Raw genomic sequence first — 16,042 nt, 5'->3', positions numbered from 1 at the left:
CACATGTAGTTCTTCTTTGTTAAGATGGGGAGTTTTAACAGCCTGTGGCTCAAATGAAAGCACAGTAGCAGCTGCAGTCTTTTATGGATGAAAAGTCTTGGGGTCAAACTCGGATGTAATTTAAGCAAAGAGAAACCTGTGTGTCCTTAGCAGAAGTTCATCTGCTTAGAAGGTCCATAACTTTTACCTCATAAATACTCATTGTTTCTACATTTATAGCTAGTCATTAAAGTTGCATGCCAGGAAACATTGACGTTCTGCTAAATAGACAGACAAAAATATAAACAAATTGGAAAAGGAAAATTTGACATAACTTTTCTACTATCCAATAATACAAACGGATTTTTCTTATTGGGGTTTTGTCTATTTTTTTTTCAGCAATGACACCTTAACTATGAGCAATCAACAAAAGTAAGAATCACTAAAGGAATGGGTCCCTACTTTGATTTTAGTGAGCTTTTTTCCTTGAGTAAGACCTGCATGATCAACTCCATATGAAAAGTTTTGAAGGCAGAAATGAGAAGAAAGATTTTTCAGCCATTCTGATTATTAATTAAAAAAATATACAAAGGAAAAAAGTTCATTAAAATACAGTGAATATCATAGTGGTTTTACATTTACAAACTAAAAGCATGATTTCAGGGAAAAATAAGTTTTCTGATTTATATTAATGACCTGGTGAGTGTCCCAATCCTTTTTTTTTGTCATTTTAGGAATAGAAAAAGACAATCAATTTATATAATCCTCTGTCAGGTTATTAAAACACAACTTTGTCTATGTTATCAATGTTAATTCTAATTACATTTTGCTCTTTATTCTTCATTACAGTTGAGGAAAAAAAGGGTTTATTGATGTTTGTTTAGTTCGTTATTTTTATTAATTTACTTGAAATGTTACATTTTCCTTTATGGTTTGGATCTGGGTTACTGTCTCATCTTTTCTGATATGATTTTATTACAATTTGAAAGTTTTTGCTTGAATATTTTGCTTTCTGTGTCTGTTCAAGGTTATACAGAAAAAGGAAGTAAACAATATATTGCATGTACACATGATTTCAAAGCTAAGATAAAACAACATCGGGGAACAATTAGTTTCTGAAGAGCCAGTTAATAACTAAAGTTCTTTTTTTAAGAATTTTTTAAAATCTATTTTTTAAATAATTTTTAAAATGTTCTAAATATTTTTAAATGTTCCTTGTAAACTGAGAATTATTTTTACTGAAGTAAATTGTTTTTAGAAACAGAATGTTGATGATTATATATTTTAGTGTATCAAATCTTGCATACTGCTGTCTTCGGCCAAATTAAATGGAATCCTTTTTCTTTTCACAACTTTTGTTCAGTTAATTATTCTACAATATTTTAATTTCATTGTACTGGAAAATTCAAACCTCTTTCTACATGTGTTTTAAGAATTGTTCTCATCTGAGAGATAGAACAAAGTGCGTCCTTTCTGCCTGTCTCACTACATTAGCATCCGTAAACTTAGTCTCCGTTATAGGAAATACTACTAATAATGCCACTATAATAATATAACCCAATGTATCTTTTCATCATCCAAAATTTGCTTAATCTGATAGAAGATTTCTACAGAAAGGATAGACTCCTTATAATACATTCAATATTTTAGTAAAATATAACTCAATCTGCCTTCAACATATATATGTGTATATATATGATTTTTGATCTCCTATCCCTTTATACCGAAAAACTATTCAGTTAGGCATAGTGAATGCACAGAAAATTTACTTCTCACTCCAAAATATCTCCATCACTTCCTCAACAATTTACTTCTGAATGTGCCCCATAGCTCTGTCTTTTTATATTACTTCTGTATTCAGGAAAATGTAAAGACCATGAGAAAAGGTAACAGCCTTCCCATAAATAAAAAGCAATTGGAAAAAGGAAGACAATTAGCTGTTCTTTATTCCATTGGCCCAAAAGTAATCGGCTTAATTTGCAAGGAAGGATATTTAAGTTAGACATAAAAAAGAGGTAAGGATGTATCTATTGGTAAGGGTAATTAAGCTTTGTAATACATTGTCCAGGGAGCTTTTAGAGTCCAAATAATTGATTTTTTTTTTTTTTTTTTTTTTTTTAAAGTAGGCAAAGCAATTGTGTTAGGAATACCTTGGCTACAGTTGACTCTGTCCTAGGACAGAAAATTTGATTATATGATACCTCAAGTTCCTTTCCGGGTCTGTTTTCTGTGTATTGTAACACTGCAAATACTGAGGTAATCATATCCACTTTTCTAAAACAATACTGGAAAACAATTAGACAGGGTCGATGTACAGTAGGACACATAGCAGTATCAATTACAGTGTCTGGCCTTCAGTTCAGTACATGCTGGCATGGATTTCTGAAGAACCTTTGCCTCCCCAGTAGCCTGTTACTACCCTACTGTGTGACAGAGTGATGTGACTGTGGGGCTGAGATGGTATCAATAATGACAACCAGAGCAAAGAAAAGCCTTTTACCTATTTATTGTCATTTGAGGGAGTTTTAGAAAAAAACCACAACTAATAAATATCTATCTTGTTTTTTCCTATAATTTGTTAATTGTGCCAACAATGCCATTATTCAGTCTCTCTGAGAAGCAAAGCACATTTGGGTTGGGTTTTTCTTTTAAGCCTAAGAAGATACGCTGGTTAATCAGAGAAAGTTTCTAATATTGCAGCCTGAATGCTACAAATCCTGAATAGTTTGAGAGTTCGTCATTACTTAAGCTGGAATTTCATCTACTTTCACAAAAAATATATGACTCTCTTTAGTGTCTACTAGTTACTACCATAAATCTTCATATTCCACCACGTTTCAGATTTCATCAGGGAATTCCAATTTGAAGTATTAAATGTGGTCTCAAAGTACTTCAAAATTAACTGAAAAGGGCATTTCAGAAGCAAGAATGCCACAAACAGCTAGCATATATAACAAAATAAAGTCCATTGTAGGACTTTATTGACAATATAGTAGGCTACATTCATGAGATTAAATCAGAGGAGAACTGTAAATACTGCTGACAATATTTACAGAAGTAATTTTTCATACATGATTACAAATAATAACCTTAACAATAAAAACTTTTGTTTATAGTCATTCAAATCTACAACAAAAACATCAAGGTTACTGATAAATGTTATGTATGGTTTAATGGACTATAAATATTTAGCTTTTTAAAAAAATTGTTATTTCTTGTCTCAGACTTTCAGTGGGATAACATATTTTTAAACTCCAGACTGAAGTATGCTTCCACATTTTTTTAATTATGAAATCTGAGTTTGCAAATGACTATAACTTCTAATGGAATAATTTTCAGTCTACACACTCTTTGAGTTCTTTTAGTAAAAAAAATCAAGTGCTCAGTCTGAACGGAAAATTGGACATACCATTAGATATCCAAAAGGGCCACAACAAAAATCATGGGATACTTTTGAAAATTATGTTTACAATATTTATGAGATCCATTATTTGTCAGGAAAACATGTCTCTTTCACTAGGTAGTTTTATAGTTTTCATATAGTTTTCGTATAGTTTTCGTATAGTTTTTGTATAGTTAAAAGCTTTCATTCACACCGTATGGGATAATTTTGCCTCAGAAAATACTACGCTCAAGATGCTCCAGTATCACTGTAACAAAACCAATAGTCCAGAAGAATACTTGTACCTTTCTCTTTCCTCATTGAGGAGTGAAGATCCTCCACATTAAGAAGTTCTGCACATTTTTCAAATAAAAAATGACAAGTTGCTAGAAAGATTGTTTTAAAATATACAATGAATTCTACATCTAAACCTATGTCTAAATCTACATGCCTGCTACCTGTGTACTACTTGCATAGATTTGGTCATACTTTAACTGATCTAGACTGTAGTATTACAAAGTTATTCAAATGGGATTTTCATAAATAACAACATAAAAACATGTAAGCTTCTTGTCAGTAGATTGAGAAAGGTATGGGGTTTGGGTCTTTTTACACTATTAACAAACAATGCTGGTATTTTATTCTTCCTTTTTACTACATTGTATATTCCTCTGAGATACACTTTGATTTCAGACCTCTCTTTTATTATCCCACAAGCACAAGCAAAATCCACATTCTAGTTTGCCTATTTTCCTCAGAAAGGGGAATAATCATTGGATGGTTCATTGAACAGTTTTTGCTTCCAGTAGTGGGCACCATCCCTACTTCTCCTATACAGAAAGCAGCATTTCCTAATGTTTTGCAGACTTTCAAGCCCCCACCATACTCCTCAGAATCAGAGGAGTATGATTCTATCCCTTTCCTACAGGCTGCTGGAACAGTCAGCTGGCTTTGGTGCTTTGCTTCTTAGCCCATGACAGCAGCCATCCCACCCCAGCAGACATAAATGGAAGAATCCAGCATCAAATGTCACTGTAAGGAAATGGGTGAAGAGCAGGGAAACTCCCCATACCGCACAGGAGAGCTGCTAATTTAATTGCTGGGGAAGCAGAAGCCACATGCTCCTTTGCATATGGAAAGTGCATGAAAGCTCACTGAGGGAACAAAGAGAAGTGGGGTCTCTCAAAATTAAAATCTGCATTCTGTGATTGCTCTGTTTTACCACAGTCTAATGTTTGTGGTCACTGCAAAAGCTGTTTAGAATAGGTTTGTAAAATTCCTTTTACTCCAGATGAGACTGGGAGAATAGCGAAGGGTCTTTATGAGAAAACATTTACATTTTAGATTCCACAGAAACCCCTTGGGTTTGCCACACTCACAGTGAGAAAAAATTCAACAGCCCTATCAGTTGAAGTATTTTTCTCTGTACAGCAGATTATACATAGATTTTTTAAGTCTGTATCTTATAGTTATGGATTTTTCAAATTTGTAACAAATGCTTCAGTGAATCACCCAAAGTTTCAGTCTGTTATTGTTTTACAATGCTGTCATAATGATTCAGTGCTGTATTGGTGCCTCTGATACAGCAATGGTGCCTCTGATACAGCAATCCCTGGAGGAGTTTCCTGACCACTCTATCATTTTCTTTTTGTAAAGAGAGCAATCAGAGCTGAAAAATTTTAAAAGCCAGTCCAATATTTAGCATTGTAATTGGTAGCATTCTCACCATGCCCAAGGGTTTCTAGGTTATTTTGCTTAGAAATACATTAATTGATATCTTAATTTCTGGTGCATAGTTCAACACCATGCCATCAATATAATATTCATAATTCAATTTAAGTTATGCTGAGCAAGTTACTTACATATAACATTCTATTTTAAGAGTCATCCTAGAATACATTTCTTCTGATATTTCTATCCATGGTGTGAATAACAGAATAGAAAGATAAAATTTAAATGAATTAAATAATTCCCAAAATGCAAGTGTTAAACTATTAATGACCTTTTTTACAAGGTAAGACAAATAATTTTCATAAATGTTTCAACTAAATGAAATTTAATTCTGATTCATTTATCTGAAGTATGGAGGAAAAGAAAATACTGTAAGTGATAAATGTTTCCTGCTGCTAAAATAACCACACCAGTAATTATTTTTAAAGAGAGTTTTAATTGCAACAAAGTTTATTTCTCATCAAGAGAAATTTTCAAGCTTACATTTTATCAGGAACGTAAAGCATATTCAACAACAGGCACATTTAAAAAAAAAATAAAGAAGAGAAAGAGAAAGAGAGAAAGAGAGAGAAAAAGAAAAATTACTTAAAATTAACCATTTGAATGTTCAATAAAAACAGACATTAGGATCAAAGTATAAGACATTCAAAATATAGTCAATTTGAGCACATCAACAGTAATAAATACAGTATAAAAAGTACACAAAGTACTTCAGTTATATTTGAGTGCTTCTCTGTTCTTTCAAAGAAGTGCTAGTTAATTCTATAGTTATGTTTCAATAACTATATTCTGCTATGCTATTTTTGCTTACTGTAACTCTTTCAACCTTCACTTTGAAAACTCATAGGTTTTCAGAATTGCAGCTGATGTAACTTGGCATAAGCTTATTGAAGTTAATGAGCTACACTTCTCTACACTGGTTTTTGGATCCAGATTAACACTGGAGACACTCCTGTTTCATTTAGGTTTCTGTGGCCTAGGCTGCATGTATTAAACCTTCTAAGTCGATTATATAGTTTTTGTTTAAGCAAATAATTCCTTTACGTGAAAAAATGAGGCAACATTACCATACTTAGCAACAAAATGGTAGGAAAAATTTTTGCTTGACTTTTAAAATATTAGTCAGAAGCTGAATGGTCCTTTCCATTGCATTTCACTTGTTGGAACGTCTAATTCCACCTTGACAGTGGAATAACATTTTAAAAGAGGAGGTTACATCAAACAATAGATTTAATTATGGGGGACACTTGATTTATATTGTATGGAAGAAATAAAAAAACTGCGCCCATTTTTATGCTTCCCATATTTTTCCTTAACTGATTAATAATTCCTCAAATAATTTACTCTTTATACATTGTGACTTCCATTTCACTGTTCAAAAATTAAGTCTTTTTTTTATACATTGTTTTTACTGTCAGCACTACAGATTTAAAACTCACATGTATAAGAAAATTACTGGATTTTGACAAACATGACATTTACTTAACCTCTGCAACTGATCAAAAATAAACCTGCATGTTCATATTTTGAATTTTGATTGCAAGTATGTACATAGATAGTCTAGTTGTCTGATGTGATCTTGCACGGTGTAGGTGAAATAAGAGACTGGAGAATGAAAATAAATAAGAAACGAAAAGCACCTGCAATTATTTATCATTTTACAAGAACGTACTATGCTGTAAAACTAAATTATTTAACCATGCTTTGCATTTTAATTAATCATCTCTCTTTGGTAATAATAGCAGCTGTAATAATAACAGTAATAACATTATTCTTGGTAGCAGTAGTTATACAAAAATGCTTAATAGTACAGGGCTCAGAATTCAACTGGACTTGTAGCAATGTGCCTCAGGATTCAAACACACAGCGAATCCATTTTCCAGCATCACGTTTCTTGAGCATATGGTGAATGGAGTGAGGCAAACTGCACTATCATATAAAGCAGAATAAAGAAGGCACTAACCATGTGATATTTGCTGCAGGCATTCTGCCTGCAGGATGTTGATGCAGAAAGAATGCCTCCAGGAGTATTAGGCAAGCGTGGTCAAGAACAACTATTATTTTACAGTTTTAAATGGAAGCAGCATATGCATCCCTTACGCATGCTTCAGAGTCTAAAAAAGGCAAAAAAGAAGCTGTGCACTGGTTAGTAACTATTTAAAACCACAGCACATTTCTGTGAAAATATGTTTCCTAACGACTCACGGTTGAGGATTAGTGTTCATTATAAAATTTAAAATTAACTTAGAGGTTACTTCAACCTTAATACTACAGCTCTGTAAGATACTCCAAAATGAATTCGCAAAAGTCATGCAAACGTAGAGTGAGTAAGAAGGTTTAAAGTATGCCAATATCTATCTTACATCAAAAAATGCAAAATCCTGTCTCATTTGGAAGACATCAAAATGTTCCCAGGACTATTCCACTGACAAGACCTCTCCTCATCCACCCCTGACTCCCAAAGAACATCAGGAGTTACAAGCATGAGAGTTTACCATAGTTCTGGAATTTGTCTTGTAGCTGGAATTAGGTCCCATCAGTGTCCTGTGTAAACACACAGTGAGCAGGAATCTCTAAATCTCAGTCCACTAAATAGCCAGAGTCATAAATCTGGAAACTGAGGTCCAAGTTTTGGGACTTTAAGACAGCCAAGAAGGCAAGAAACTCAGAGCTGCCAGTGTGCTGGTTTTGGCTGGCATACAGTTATTTTCCTACATAGCAGCTATAAATTTTGGAATTGGGCTGAAAACTATGTTGATAATACAGAGATGTTTTTGTTACTGCTGAGCAGTGCTTACACAGAGTCAAGGCCTTTTCTGCTTCTCACAGCACCCCACCAGCAAGCAGGCTGGGGGTGCACAAGAAATTGGAAGGGGACACAGCTGGGACAGCTGACCCCATCTGACCAAAAGGATAGTCCATACCAAATGATATCATGCTCAGCATATAAAGCTGGGGAGAAGAAGAAGGAAGGGGGGTAGGATCAGACTAATGGCGTTTGACTTCCCAAGTAACCGTTACTTGTGATGGAGCCCTGCTTTCCCCGGAGATGGCTGAACACCTGCCTGCTAATGCAAAGTAGCGAATTAATTCCTTGTTTTGCTTTGCTTGTGTGTGTGACTTTTGCTTTACCTATTAAACTGTCTTTATCTTAATCCATGAGTTTTCTCACTTTTAGTCTTCTGATTCTCTCCCCCATCCCACCAGCAGGAAGTGAGTGAGTGACTGTGTGGTGCTTACTTGCCACCGGGGGTAAAACCATGAGAATCCTTTTTAGTGCCTGACATGGGGTTCAAAGGGTTCAATGTAACAACAGATTTCATTGGAAAGTTCTAGATTGAATTTATAGCTGTTACTGCTGTTTAACTATTAATTCGCAGGCTCCTGTGCTTGCCATGAGTCTTGCTTGCCTTACTGTATATTAGAGTCTAGTGCTCATTAGTGGCTGCTTTTTGCTTTCACTGCTGCCGTGCTGTTGTACTGCTCATCGTCTGACTCTACTGTGCCTGGGAACATTTTGATAACAGCAATGGCCTTGCACCTGTGCTGGCAGATGGCCAGGGCATCGCTGCTGTTTCTGTGTTGCTGTACTGGACAGGTTGGGACTCCAGTGTCAACTCCAGTCAAAGGGTCTGTGACCTGTGGATGAGTCCATGTGAGAACAGGACACCCCACAGTGTCTGTGGCCGTGGATCAGTCCACACCAGAGCACATATATCTCAAAGCGTCTGTCACTGTGGTTATCTCTGTGCTACAGCAGGTATACCACTGAAGGGATTGTGGCCCAAGGATAAATCCATACTGGAGAAGGTACACCTCAAAACATCTGTGGCTGTGGATAAGTCCATGCTGCAGCAGGTACACCTTGAAGCATCAGTAGCTGTGCATGAGGTCATGCTGGAGCACCTCAAATCATGTGGCCATGAATAAGCTCACAACAGTGCACATGCATTCCTGGAGGGACTGCAGCCCTAGGTAAGGCCATGTTGGAACAGGTTTACCTCTGAAGGGACTGTGGCTGTGGGTAAGGCCATGCTGGAGCAGCTGTACCTCTGAAGACATTGTGGCCCATGGATAATGCCGCACTGGAACAGGTGCAGCTCAAAGTGACTTCAGCTGTGGATAAATCTATGCCACAGCAGGAATAGTCTAGAACAGACTAGACTAGACTAGACTAGACTAGATTATACTAGACTAGACTAAAATAAAATATTTCAGTTGGAAGAGGTCTACAGCAATCATCTAGTCCAACTGCCTGACCAGATCAGGGCTGACCAAAAGTTTGCCTGTTCCAGTGTTTGACCAGTAAGGAAATGTTTCCTAATGTCCAGTCTTAACCTCCCCTGACACAGCTTTGAACCATTCACATGCATCCTATCACCAGATCCCGGGGAGAAGAGGTCAGCACCTCTCCTCTCCGCTTCCCGTCCTCAGGAAGCTGGAGAGAGCAATGATGCCACCCCTCAGCCCAGAGTCCTTAGCCACTCCTCACAGGACATTCCTACCACCCTTTTCATCACCTTGCTTGCCCTCCTCTGGATGCATTCAAGGACCTTCATACCATTCCTAGATTGTGGGGCCCAGAACTGCACACAGAACTCCAGCAGAGGCAGCACCAATGCTGAGTACAGTGGGATAATCACCCCTTTTGACCCCCTGGTTATGCTGTGTTTGATGCAACCCATGATGGGGCTTCACCCCTTGGCTGCCAGGGCACACTGCTGACTCATATTGAGCCTGCTGCAGACCAGCACCCCCAGATCCCTTTCTGCAGGGCTGCTCTCCAGCCACTCCTTTCCCAATTTATACTTGTGCCCGGCATCGCTCTGTCCTAGGTGCAGAATCTGGCATTTGGACTTGTTACATTTCATCCCATTAATCATGGCCCAACTCTCCAGTCTATCTAGGTCCCTCTGCAAAGCCTCCTGTTCCTCAGGGAAGTCAACAGCACCTCTCAGTTCAGTATAATCAGCAAACTTGTTAATGGTGCATTCAACTCCCACATCCAGATTGTTGATAAATATATTGAACAGAACTGGCCCAAGAACTGAATCCTGAGGAACACCACTGGTGACCAGTTACCAGCCAGATGTAGCTCCATTCACTACAACCCTTTGAGCTCAGCCCTTCAGGCAGTTCTTCACCCACTGTGAACCCAACCATCCCGGAGTCAGACAACTTGTCCAGAAGGGTGCTGTGAGGGACAGTGTCAAAAGCCTTATTAAAATCCAGAAAAACTACATTCCCCTCATCCACTAGACAAGTGACATTATCATAGAAGGATATCAAATTAGTTAAACAGGACTTTCCATTTATGAACCCATGTTGACTGTGCCTGATGATTGCATTTCTATATTGGTAGTCTAGACTTACTCTTCTTTAAGTGAATGAAATGCCATGATTTGAAGACTTTTGATAAGGTGAAATGCATTCAGGATATAACTTTTTAAATCATACAAGCTTTCATGTTCTTGCACAATAGTATAAAACTGCCACAGAAGATGTGACCAAAGGTCAGGAAGTAAAACACTTCTTTTCTCTGCAGTGGACTCTGTCCTATGTAATGATGTGTAGCATTTACAAAGTATTTTATATATTCAAAATACTGTACAAGCAATAACTAATTAGTCACAAATATATACAGACCAATTTTCTTTTTGATCAGTTCATTTGTTGCATCTACACAAGCTTGGAACAATTTCAGGGTTGTTTTGTTAACACTTTGTTTTAAAGTGTTTTAAAGTTTTGAAGCACCGAGAATATTTAGCACAGGTAAATAATTCCAGTATTGAGAATAAAGCTGGTTACAGAAAAAAATACAAAAAACCCCAGAATAGGTAGTCTTTAGCTTTTTTCACCTTCAAGGCCCTTTTTTGGGGAAAATTTCAATTCAGCATTGAGTAACTACTACCCAGAACTCAAATAACTGAGCACCTGGTCTTAAGAGATGCAGTGAGAGAAGAGATTAAGCCCTTACTCCAGTTCATACTAAGCAGGAAGCTGAATGCCATTCTCTGGGATGAGAAAGGAGTGAGCTTCTCTGTAAACTACTAGCTTCTCTAGGATGTAAGTGCTCTTATTTTCTATAAGTAAAATTATGAAAGCAGTATCTTTTTTATACTATGAAACAGGGATATTGTTGACATCCTGAGGAGTTATGCAGAGGAAGAAAATGATCAGCTCAATACGATTCAAAATTAGTGGAAGAAATTTTGAAGAACAGTTTAGTGCATTCTACTTACAGTCACTTAATATTCTTGTGTTTCTTTAGCACTGTTCTGCATTAATAGAAAAATAAAAGCATAAAAAGTTACATCATATAATGCTTATTATCCCGAGGGTACCAGCATGCATTCCAAATTGATATATGAAGCCCCTATATGCATCTTATACATCCTTTAAATGCAGCCACTTTACATAAAACTCAGCACTTGTTTAACAATTCACAGCAAACCTCACCTAATGTTTTACTAGAAGAAAAAGAAATGCAGTGTCCAAATAAAAAGTAGGGGTTTTACTGGCACAGTGTAATTACTTGTCTTGGAATTTGTCCAGGACACTGGGGTAATGCTCCTACTGTTACGGAAAATACCACTAGCTATTTTATGGCTTCAAATGGTAGGGGCTGGAACATGATTTGATGTCTGATCTGAAGTAGGTGATGAGAATCTTTGAAAGGTCTTAGTGTTTGAGTCTGCTCTGACTCCAGTTCAAGGGTAGTATAGCACTGACTGTTCCATGTAATCCTACATGATCTATACTAGCAAGAAAAAAGAATTGTCAGGCTTTCAGAAAGCTTTGTGATCCACTGAAAACTGTAAGGTATTTTTCTTGTTATTAGGCATTCATAATATTGAAAGTATAGGCTATTAAAAATCATGACTCAAAGAAGTGCTATCAATATATGATGTAAAATCATCAGGGAGACCAGGAAGCAAGCAAGCCACTCAGGGCTGTATTTTTAATGTAGTCACAGTTCCTGCATTATTCTGAGCTGAAGTGATAGCTCTGTAAATAGGATCTCACCACTTAAGATATAATCCTATAATGTTATTAGGGAAGAACCACATTGTACACTGGAAAGAAGAGCTGGTAACCAACATATGAAAAATGTATTAATCTGCAGTGAGAAACTTTCTGCTATCTATGAGAGAACTCAGAAGTACTTAGGTCCAGACAAAAAAAATACTCTGATGTTTCTGTTGCAGTGATTTATATAATGAGAAAACTAATATATTAATGTAAATTATTTTGGAGAAATTAGTCTTCTTTAAGTATTGGAAATGGATTGTATGTTAATATTGTTGTATCATGAAATATAATTTATTTTATAAAAAGACAGTTTCCACTGAATGGAGGATCTGACGGTACAAAAGCTTGTATGCAATACACAGGTCTGTTTTACCAGGTGTTGAACAGAAGTAGCTCTAAGATTTACGTGTGTATGTTTGTGCATGAGAAGTTTTTTCTGGGATTTGAAAGGATTATTCACTGATTTCACAAAGCATGTGAATGTCACAACATATTCTAACCCTTCTGTTACTGTTAAACACAGACTTTGACAGACCATAACAACTTCAAAAATCAATTAATATTAAATTCTTCGTATAAATCCATTAATGTTCTTAAAAAAAGTATTTTTAAAAAGTTACTTTTTCCTCTACAGTCTATGCAGTTATAAACATATACAAACCAGAATGGGAAAGAAAAACCTGGCATATAGGCTTTATTTTAAATTATTCTTACATGATTTAATTGTGTTGTTCTAACTCCCACTGTATTCAAAGTAAAGAAGTAGAAACCCACTCCTTATTTTTCATCAAGAATAAATAGGTGGAACTGTCCTCTCTTTTCTAGTGACTGCCGAACAAGTCAGACAGCTAGTTTAGGAGAGATTAAACACTAAAAAAATTTGGATGTCATGATCTCCACAATCTTCTTTGCAACCAAGAAGTATCCCTGCAAATTAAAAAGTGCCCTTGAAAATGTACCTTAAATCTCATTGAATGGTAATGATATTTATACTTCTAAGAAATGTGCCTTCCAATTTATGTTTTAAACTGTACAGAAATGTCTTTAAAGTACACTTAAAATATGGTATGACTTCACTTTTGAAAATGGCAGCTATACTGCTAATTCACGCTCATCCTTTTGGAAGTGGTGGTCTTTGCTGTAGGGTGAACAAGAAGAATAGCTTTAGCACTTTAGCTATTAGGAGGCTGAGTTTTAAACATTATGTATAGCTTTATAACCTAAGGGTCTTTTCCTCATTTGGTTACTGATGGAGAAGATAAGAGACAGAATTCACAATTCTGTTGCAATTTGATATTATTGTTTTCCTTCATCTTTTCTTTCATAGCATTAGAATCAATTTTACACAATTGTTGTTCTTCTCTGACAAGCATTGCATTTTACAGAAGTCAATCACTTTGACCACATAACTTATAATACAATTTCACAATCATTCTCAAACTATTATAAATAATAGTTCTATACTTAAAAGAGCTTTAAGACTACCTGTAGTTTCCTGATTAAAACATTTTTTAAGTTAAAACACTACAGTTAGGCACAGGAACTTTTAATCCAAATTAAATAGAAGATTATACTATTGAAAAATACTTTTCACTGCTGCTTGGAAAAGAAGTCAGAAGACAACCTTTTTATTTTTTCTTGTTCTAAAGAATTAAACAAAACTAGATGTTATCAAAACATCTGGAAAAATTCTTACTACTTTCACAGTGATGAGATATGTGAGGAGAAAGATGGTACAGTGATTAAAAAATAGAGAGTAAGTACAACAAATGCTGCAGGCATTGTTTACTATGGGTTTATGAAAACGAAGAAAAAGATTCAACCTGTGGTTTGTATTTTTCTTTCTAAGAAAAAGTCATAAAGTGTTATTACATTGGATTGTTCTATTTTAAAGAGTTATTAAAGTTCGTGCTGGGAACCTGTCTATGTACAGTTTATTAATTATGTGTAATACTGAGAACTCATTAATTGTATCAGAGACTAAGCACAAATTCCGCTTCTAGTTCTGTCTTTTCCACTTGCACTTTAAATCTAAATTCCACCACTCTATAATGCAAACATTAATCTACACAAAGGTTGTGGGCTGTAATAGTCCTTTATTTCAAGTGAAGTCCTTTGGTAGAAAAAAGCTGGCCTTTTTTTGCCCCCCGTCTTCAGTCTGAATGCCAAAAAGTGGCGTTTTTCTGTCTGCCTAACATGTTTTCTTACTATGTTTTTTAAATGGTTCTCCCAATTTGATAAAAATCTCTTGTCAGTCTGCGTTATGCTCAGCCCCTCCCAATCCCTTTGGTGATGTGATGGGCAGCACATAAGATTGGGGTCTGTGCCTAGTGGCACAGACTGAACTTCTGGTGTTCAGTCCTTCTTACTTATTTTCTTCCACTGTTCCTTGTTTTTGACTGCTCCTCTGCACTGGCATGAGTTCCTCTATGGGCTGCAGTTCCCTCCGGGGTGTCTCTTCTCTGTCATGGATCATCCATGGCCACAGTCTGTCAGGGCTGTCCCTGTTGCAGGTCACCCGTGACTGCAGTCCTCTCAGAAGCATGGAGCTTCTTCCAAGAAGCTGCGTCTCCAGCTGTCCCCCCTCAACACCAACCTCTTCCACATGTGTCCTCTGCTTCCTCCTCCATTTTCTCCAAACTGTGCCTCTTCACATTTCTCCTCTGGTGTCCTCTTTCATGTGTCTGCCCGTTGTCTCCTGTCACATACCTTTCTTTGTCTTCTAACTTCTTTCCTTTTGTGTCTCCTTTCATGTGTTCCCATATATCTTCTCAGATGAGTCCACATCTGCTGTTCCTTGCAGCTTCCACCCTTTCTTAATTATGTCTGAGGAGCGGTGTTATGTGTTCCCCTCACTGGCTGCAGTTTTGGGACACAGTGGGATGTTTCCAATCACTGCTGAGCCAAGACCTCATGGCCTTCTCCCACACAGGTGTTAGTGTGAGAGGCAGAAACAGAAAGAGCTCATGATCTCATTTCTGAGAAGGGCTAACAGGTAAAAGGTGACAGGAAGGAGCAGTGCTCTGTTCATTCAAACCTCAGGAAGCATAGGAGTACAACGATGTAAAATGCTGAGATCCACATACAGCAATGTATGAGAGCAGCACAGGCTGAGCTTTACCAGAGCTGCATGACATCTTGCAATTATTATTGTTTAAACCCCACCCCCCCAGATACAGATAAACAGATAGTACTTGATTCAATTTCTATAAAGGGAAGAGTATGAAAATAGATGCCATTAAGATCATAAATCACATTATGAAGCAGATATACATAAAGAAGTTATACACACTGTGTAATGAAACCCATTTGTTAAACCATGAAATACTTATATTTTACAGAGAAATGGCAACATATATATTTTAAGATGCATGTTAAAAAACATCTCTATAACATAACAGATCCACTAAGCGGACAATTCTCAGATAAATTATGCTGTTAGAATTAAAGCATATTATATTAAAAATTAGTAGAAATGTATAATTTTATTTTTCATATAATACCTGGCAAAATTAGAATTTAGGAAATTTATTCAATTTCACTGCTTAGGCTTAGCCTTCTTACATCTGTCATAACCTCAGCTTGTGGGTCAAGAATACTTGGCTATTAGTGCAGAGCTGTGTTTGATACTGACTTGCTAACAATAGCACACTATTAGTTCTGCGACATCTCAGCTACAAGATGCATTCCATGATGTGCTGGAAGATAGCTTGCATTTTGGAGGGAAGAAGTTCAATAGTTATGTGGAAAATATAAATTAGGAAATAGGTTACAGAAAGTGAAATTCTCCAAAGTAACAGCCTTATTGTTATTTAACTATTGCAAGGAAAAAAGGGAGTTTAGACTTCCTATGTTTATTACATGCAAACGTGACTTTGAAACAGGGGTTTCACATATGATAGTTCCTCAGCTGTGTCT

This window comes from Phaethon aethereus (assembly GCF_964289735.1).
Source record: "Phaethon aethereus genome assembly, chromosome: 3".
Classification (NCBI taxonomy): domain Eukaryota; kingdom Metazoa; phylum Chordata; class Aves; order Phaethontiformes; family Phaethontidae; genus Phaethon; species Phaethon aethereus.
This window is presented reverse-complemented; position numbering follows the sequence as displayed.